Source organism: Odocoileus virginianus, chromosome 33 (genome assembly GCF_023699985.2).
Source record: "Odocoileus virginianus isolate 20LAN1187 ecotype Illinois chromosome 33, Ovbor_1.2, whole genome shotgun sequence".
Classification (NCBI taxonomy): domain Eukaryota; kingdom Metazoa; phylum Chordata; class Mammalia; order Artiodactyla; family Cervidae; genus Odocoileus; species Odocoileus virginianus.
In genome coordinates, this window is record NC_069706.1 from 13,107,757 (window position 1) to 13,116,439 (window position 8,683).

General features: G+C 44.1%; 1 pseudogene; it reads right to left on the reverse strand.

The window, feature by feature from the left end:
* Window positions 1-6,515: 6,515 nt before the first annotated feature.
* Window positions 6,516-7,543, reverse strand: LOC110123965 (vacuolar-sorting protein SNF8 pseudogene; annotated as a pseudogene).
* Between the last annotated feature and the right edge of the window lie 1,140 nt (window positions 7,544-8,683).

Below are 8,683 nucleotides of genomic sequence, written 5' to 3' on the forward strand. Positions count from 1 at the left end.
CTACATGGTGCCAAACCCCTGTCTGCCTCCTTGGAGGAAAACCTGAGGCTCCCGGCATCCACCTGCCATACTCTGAGGTCACTCTCCCCTTGCTTTGAGGAGTGAGCTTCTCAAACCAAAACCGAAGTCTCTCCTCTTGAACACCCAGCACTGGCCTGCCTGGCATAAAACAGGTATCCAGTTAAGGCTTGTCCAAACAGATTATGGGTTTCAGACTCTCGAAAACATGGGATAAAAAACGTTTTCTTTCTTCTGAAGGTCTTCATGGGCAATGGGGAATGAAATATCCCACATAAATCTAGGGAGAAAGACTTCTGCTTTCGAGGAGCTTCACAATCAATATGCATGGAGGAAAACTCATTTATACTGTTAGAAGTGTTAGTCGCTCAGTTGTGTCCAACTCTTTCCTATCGTATGGATTGTAGCTCGACAGGCTCCTCTCTCGATGGGACCTCCCAAGCAAGAGTACTGGGGTGGATTGCCATTTCCTCCTCCAGGGATCTTCCCCACCCAGGAATCAAACCCAGGTCTCCTGCATTGCAGGCAGGTTCTTTACCATCTGTGCTAGATCCATTATAATTAAGAAATTAGGGAATCTGCTTTCAATATTGGAACTTTTGCACTTCAGACTCGACTGCTTTAACTGGTTATCCTCATTATCTGCAAAGCTCATTTTGCAGAACAGTTTGTTTCCAGTTATATTAAATAACTGGAGTATCGAGACCATCACCAAATATGTGAGTGAGTGAACATCGCTCAGTCCAGTCTGACTCTTTGTGACCCCATGGACTATATAGTCCATGGAATTCTCTGGGTCAGAATACTGGAGTGTAGTAGTCTTTCCCTTCTCCGAGGGATCTTCCCAACCCAGGGATCGAACCCCCCATTGCAGGCGGATTCTTTACTAGCTGAGCTACAGGAGAAGTCCCATCACCAAATATACTAAATACCTACTCTCTCCTTAATTAACATATTTAAAGTAACTTAAATTAAAAGATGCTTGCTCCTTGGAAGAAAAGCTATGACCAACCTAGACAGCATATTAAAAAGCAGAGACATTGCTGACAATGGCCCATCTAGTCAAAGCTATGGTTTTTCCAGTAGTCATGTATGGATGTGAGGGTTGGACTATAAAGAAAGCTGAGCACCAAAGAATTGATGCTTTTGAACTGTGGTGTTGGAGAAGACTCTCGAGAGTCCCTTAGACTGCAAGGAGATCCAACCAGTCTATCCTAAAGAAAATCAGTCCTGAATGTTCATTGGAGGGACTGATGCTGAAACTGAAACTCCAATACTTTGGCCACCTGATTAGAAGAACTGACTCACTGGAAAAGACCCTGATGCTGGGAAAGATTGAAGAAGGGAGGAGAAAAGGGGGTGACAGAGGATGAGATAGTTGGATGGCATCACCGACTTGATGGACATAAGTTTGAGTAAGCTCCAGGAGTTGGTAATGGACAGGGAGGCCTGGTGTGCTGCAGTCCATGGGGTTGCAAAGAGTCAGACTCAACTGAGCAACTGAACTGAACTGAAATTACAAGTCTGGTCCAGTGGTGCCTCCACTGAACATGCTGAGTGAGAGGGAATATGCCACAATGTGAATGGAGCCAAATCATCTCATTTCCTAAGGGTGAGTTAAGCATATTAATTAACTGTGATCTAGAGTTGGCCTTGGGCTTCCCTGGTGGCTCGCTGCTAAGCAGGAGACATGGTTCAATCCCTGGATCAGGAAGATCTCCTGGAGAAGGAAATGGCAACCCATTCCAGTATTCTTGCCTGGAAAATCCCATGAGGGAGGAGCCTGGCATGCTACAGTCCATGGTGTTGCAAAGAGTTGGTCACGATTTAGTGACTAAACGACAGAGTTGATCTCAGTCTAATCTGCAGGTTTCATCCTGGTCTATTGACAAAAGATTGCTACAAATGTTTGGTGAATAAAATGATTTCTTTAGGTGATATAAGAGAGTGCTCTTCTATGATTAGAAGATAAAATAGGGGGTATAGCTCAGGGAAAGAGAATTTGACTGCAGAAGATAAAATAACTTTATACATACAGGGGAGTTTGTGAATCTGTGTACATGGTCCAACTCGTGAGACCACAAATAATAGAAGAGTGAATCCTGATACAGACGAGTACATCCTTTGACCCAGAAACCCATTTCTAGTAATAACACTAAGAAAATAGACTTCTCAGATAAGATTTATACACAAAATGTATCCTTAATAATAAAAATCTAGAAACAGTGTATATATACAGCAATTAAAACATTATGAAATTTTCATACATGTTCATTCTAATAGAGAGTGTTTTTGAAAAATATTTGATGGCCATTTTAAAATACTTTAAAAAGCAGGCATTTGCAGTGTAATCCTACCTTTATCATTACAGATCACACAACAGACAGAGAGCCATGTAGAAAAGTGTGTGTGTGTGTGCTAAATTGCTTCAGTTGTGTCTGACTCAGTGCGACCCCAAGGACTGTAGCCTGCCAGACACCTCTGTCCATGGGGGTTTTCCAGGCGAGAATACTGGAGTGGATTGCCATCCTATCCTCTAGGGGATCTTCCCGATTCAGGGGTCGAACCCATGTCTCCTGCGGCTCCTCCATTGCAGGCTGATTCTTTACTGCTGAGCCATCGGAGAAGCCTCATATATAAATCTATCTGTATGCACATACCTACTACATGAGCTTATATGGCGCTCTCTCTGGAACAAACAGAAGAATGAAAAAGAAAATTTGGACGAATGAATGAAACATATCAAAATGGTTACTGGTAATCTTCTGCTGCTGGAATTGCATGATTCTTACTTTTATATTTGTATCTTTGTTTTACAAATTTCTATAAGAGCTACTACTTTTGTGATTCAGAGAAAAAATTAAAACAAAACAAGATTAATAAACTTTGATTCAAGAAAACTTGTCTATTGAAAAGTTATCTTGATATCATTCAGGAAACTCAAAGCCACAGATATAAGGATAAAGATACCTTTATCTTTATCTTTATCATCAGTTTGAGGTTTCTGTTTTGTGGTTCTTGAAAAACTTTATATCCCTGTGGTTACCATGGGCTATGGGGAGGAAAAAGAGAGGAGCTGTTGATTAATGAGTATAGTTAAATATATGCATGTACCTCTTGATTCAGGAATCCCATTCTAAGAATCTATCACAAAAATATACTGGGGAAAAAAATGAAATGGCATATGCTCAAGTCTGGGCTTTCTGGATGGCTTAATGGGTAAAGAATCTGCCTGCAATGCAAGGGACACCAGAGACTCGAGTTCAATCCCTGGGTTGGGAAGATCCCCTGGAGGAAGAAATGCAACATACCCCAGTATTCTTGCCTGGAAGATTCCATGGACAGAGGAACTTGGTGGGCTACAGTCCATGAGGTCGCAAAGGATTGGACACGAGTGAGCACATGGCACCCTCATTTTAAACTTTTGTTGCAGGAAGAGGGACCCCTTCCAGTACCCAATAGTGGGCTCTTGTCTAATATTTGGAAATGAATTGTCTGAGGAGACACACATGCTGACAAAGCAAGAGACTTTATTGGGAAGGGGTGCCCAGGTGGAGATCAGCAGGATAGGGGAACCCAGGAGAACTGTTCCGCCACTTGGCTCACAGCCTCAGGTTTCATGTTGATGGGATTAGTTTCTGGGTTGTCTTTGGCCAAGTCTTTGTTTTGACTCAGCGTCCTTCCTCATGGCACAGACACTGCCCAGCCAAGATGAACGCCATCGAGAAGGATTTTGGGAGGTGGTAGGACACGCGGTCTTCTTTTGACCTTTCCCAAACTCTTCCAGTTGGTGGTGGCTTGTTAGTTCCGTGTTCTTTAGCAAGATCTCCTGTTGTAAAATAACTCATGCAAATGGTTACTATGGTGCCTGGCTATGGCGGGCAGTCCTTCAGTGTGTTTCACCTAACTCCCCCTGGGAGACTTCATACTCAACATACTTTTTGGGGATTGGGATGGAGGTCTCTTTCTTCTGTAACTTCTTGCTGCTGTGCATGGGCATAGTCCTGCCTAGCAGAGCAGAAGTCTCTCTCTACCTAATCTAAATCTAGATATGAAAGAAAGAAAAGCAAGTGAAAGTCACTTTGTCACGTCCAACTCTTTGCGACCAGAATTCTCTAGACCAGAATACTGGAGTGGGTAGCCTTTCCCTTCTCCGGGGGACCTTCCCAACCCAGGGATCAATCTCCCACATTGTAGACAGATTCTTTACCAATTGGGCTGGATCTGAAACCAGCATTCACCCTTCTAATAACAGCCAGTTAGCCTGAAACCATGAAATAGACAGGGGCCAAACAGGGCCCAGGGAAGGAAGGCACAATTTGGGGTGAGGGCGGCAGGGTGTGTGACTTTGTTCTGATTGGTTGGTGAGAGGCAAGAGGGCGGTGCTCCAGGAATCCTGTGCTCAGCCTGAAGTTACCGTCCTCCACCTGGGTGGGGCTCCAGTTCTGCCAAAGAACTCAAAGGTATTATTATGCATATTCCTTGAGTAGGAAACGGGACCCTGCCCTAAGGCTGTACTACCACTTGCCTGTTCAGTTCAGTTCAGTCTTTCAGACCCCATGGACTGCAGCATGCCAGGCCTCCCTGTCCATCACCAACTGCCAGAGTTTACTCAAACTCACTTGACTGTTCCTCCCCTGTTTTTGTATCCCGTCCCTTCCCTGATCAGCAACTATTTGAATCTGCCTTTTGGAACTCAGAGACTATCAAAGAGGCTGAATGAAGTGTATATCCTACAAACAAGAAACAGAAGACAGAAAGACCCCAAAACCCCGTACACTCCTCCTCACTTTAATACAGGGAACTGGGCAGCTATGGCTCTGGTAACTTCCTGTTGAAATGGGGCATAGTGCTGCCTCAGTCTGAAGAATAGACACTGAACTGGAAGTATTTCTGAGTACCAGGTCCTAGACCTGAGTCTTGTATGATTAAAACCTCAATCCCTTGGTCTGTCATTTTGGGGCAACAGACCCAAGTAGAAGTAGTTGGAAGTGACAACTGGAATCTTAATAGACAAAATACATCTCATTTCTTTTCAGAAGAATAGGCCTGAAACCCACTCTGGACCTGGCACTTTGGGGAGACGTATAGTCAAGTAGCCAGCTGTCTGGCTTTATAAAAAGTAAGATTGCAGTTACTAGCTTCCAGCAGACATTGTTTTCAGAATGTCTGGTGGCATCCAAGTCTGACACAACTCAGAAAACTCAAGTTCTTGGCAATGCAAGGACTAGTCTGAAATTATACCCATAGTGTCCCCTGGTTATTTCCTTGGATGTCTGAACCATAGCTACTCATAGGCAGGGATGAGTAGGTACAAACTTGTTATTGTTCAGCAACCCAGTCTTGTCTGATTCTTTGCGACCCCATGGACTGCAGCATGCCAGGCTTCCCTATGCCTCACCATCTCCCAGAATTTGCCCAAGTTCACGTCCATTGCATCAGTGATGCCATCCAAACATCTCATCCTCTGATGCCTTCTTCTTCTTTTGCCCTCAGTCTTTCCCAGCATCAGGGACTTTTCCAGTGAGTCAGCTGTTCACATCAGATAACCAAAATACTGGATACAAACTACTATATGTAAAATAGATAAACAAGGTCCTACTGTATAGCATAGAGAACTATATTCACTATCTTTTATCTTACTACAATATTATCTTGTAGTGAGCTATATTGGAAAAAAATCTGAAAATTATATATATATATATATTGATTATATATATTTGTCTGAATCACTTTGCTATACCTCAGAAACTAATGCAACATTGTAGATCAACTACACTTCAATTTTTAACAAAGAGAAGAAAAATTAACTTGGTATGATGATATATGTCATATCATCATATATGTCATAAGTAGCAAAACTGAGTAAATGAGATAAGAGCTTCTAAGGTGAACTGTTTAGAAATAATGTTTTAGATGTGTATATTTTTAAAAATTGGGGGGGGTCATCTCAGGGCTTGTGAGATCTTAGTTCTTAGATTGAACCGTCACCCCCTGCAGTGAAAGTACAGAATCTTAACCACTGGACTATCAGGGAAGTCCTCCTGTACTTTTTTTTTTTTCTGATGGGTTAGGGAGTCTTTTTCATTTTCTATATTTACTTATTTTTGGCTGTGCAGGGTCTCCATTGCTACCCAGGCTTTCCTCCAGTTACAATGAGCAGGGGCTACTCTTTGTTGTGGGGTGTGGCCTTCTCTTTGTGGGAGCTCCACTTGTTGGGGAGCACAGACTCAAGGCACGTGGGCTTCAATAGTTGTGGCTCCCAGCCTCTAGAGCGTGGGCTCATTTGTGAGTTATGGTGCATGGGCTTTGTTGCTCTGAAGCATGTGGGGTCTTCCCAGACCAGGGCTCGAACCTGCGTCTCCTCCAGTGGAAGTACAGACTCTTAACCACTAGACCATCAGGGAAGTTCTTTTTGAAAACAAAGTTGTCCAGGTTTTATTCACCATCAACTCCTCTCTCTGTGCCCGCGGCTGTGCCCACTTCAGCATTCGCAGTCAGCAGTGGGCCTCTCTGATCTCCTCAGCTGTACTCTCCTGGGCATCTAGAGGTCAGAGGGGAGCCCTGGCATCCAGTGGTAGGTCTCCCCTGGAGCCCAGCAGATCCAGCCAAGCCAGCCCTTCCTTCAGCAGGTGTTCTAGCACTTGCCTTGCTCGCTCCATCTCCCATTTAAGACTGGCTTTGGTAGGGGCTTCGGCAGTAAAGAATTCTCCTGCCAATGCAGGAGACACGGGTTCAATTCCTGGTGTGGGAAGATGCCACATGCTGCGGAGCAACTAAGGCCCTGTGCACCACATCTACTGAATCTGGGAGCCGCAACAAGAGAACCCACTGCCGTGAAGCCCGTGCACCACACTGCAACTCGAGGGAGGCTCCTGCAGCAACAAAGACCAGCGTAGCCAAACACAAATAAATACTTAAAAAAAAAGACTGACTTTGATATCACTGACAGCCACAGAGCCATTGCCCCTGCCACCTACAGCACCACAGCATGATCCATGTTTAGCTCAGCGGGACAGACCGAGGGAGGTCAGTGTCACCCCCAGGGATGACGCCAAAGCCAGTGCCGAGTGCCTTCAGCTTCTTGATGGCCCCAATCAGGTCATCTTGGCTGACATCCTGGGTGAATTTGACCTTTCCTTTTAACACCTGTTGATGTCATGTAGTCCCTCCAGAGTTATCAGGTCTCCATTCCATTGCTTCAGGGCCAGGCACACTTGGACAATCTAGACACCCAGCTTGTAATAGATGTCTCCCACACCTAGGGTCTCAGACCAAAATCCTTTCCCAGAAGCCAAAGAATACACCCCAGCAGTAGCACACATGTCCTGGAACTGCATCTGGAATTCAGGATTGTTCTTCCAGACCCCTGCTTGGGTTTACTGACATATTCTTCCAGGTTAGTCTTGAACACATCCAACTGCTTGTGCATCCATCTCAGCCAAGAAAGTCCCTCGCTCCCTATACTTGGCCGTGCAAGGTTCTTCTTGGGGCTGGCATCAGTTCCCACCCAGCAACAGTGCATCCCTGCCCTGGCCCATAGCCATCCTGCTGCCAGAAAACTGGGTCCAGCTCTACTCTGAAATTATTTCCTATTATATATTGAATGGATAAACAGCAAGGTCCTAGTGTGTAACGCAGGGAACTATACTTAATATCCTGCCATAAACCATAATGGAAATAAAGAGAAATATATATATATATAAATATAAAATACACACACACACAATGGAGTCAATTTTCTGTACAGCAGAAATTAATACAACATTGTAAGTCAAGTATGTTGTTGTTTTTATTTACTCAGTCGCATCTGTTTTATGCAACCCCATGGAATTGTAGCCCACCAGGCTCCTCTGTCCATGAGATTTCCCAGGCAAGAATACTGGAGTGAGTTGCTATTTTCTGCCCCAGGGGATCTCTGACCCAGGGATCAAAACCAGGTCTCCTGCATTACAGGTGTCTCCTGTATTGCAGGTGGATTCTTTACCGACTTAATCAACTGTTGTTCAGTCACTAAATCATCTCACACTCTTTGAGATCTCATGGACTGCAGCATGCCAAGCTTCCCTGTCCTTCACTATTTCCTGGAGTTTGTTCAAATTCATGTCCGTTGAGTCAGTGATGCCATCCAACCATCTCATCCTCTTCTCCTCTGCCCTCAATCTTTCCCAGCATCAGGATCTTTTCCAATGAATTGGCGATTTGAATCAGGTGGCCAAAGTAATGGAGCTTCAGTTTCAGCATCAGTCCTTCCAATGAATATTCAGGGTTAATTTCCTTTAAGATTGACTGGTTTGATCTCCTTGTTGTCCAGGGGACTCTCAAGAGTCTTCTCCAGCACCAGAGTTTGAAAGCATAAACTCTTTGATGCTCAGTCTTCTTTATGGTTCTGCTCTCACATCCATACATGACTATTGGAAAAACCATAGCTTTGATTTTACAGACCTTTGTTGACAAAGCTATGTCTTCACTTTTTAATACGCCATCTAGGTTTGTCATAGCTTTTCTTCCAAGGAGCAAGCATCTTTTAATTTCATGGAATTTGGAGCCCCCAAAATAAAATCTGTCACTGTTTCCATTTTTCCCCCATCTGTTTGCCGTGAAATGATGGGACTGGATGTCATGTTCTTTGTTTTTTGAATGTTGAGTTTTTAGCAAGCTTTTT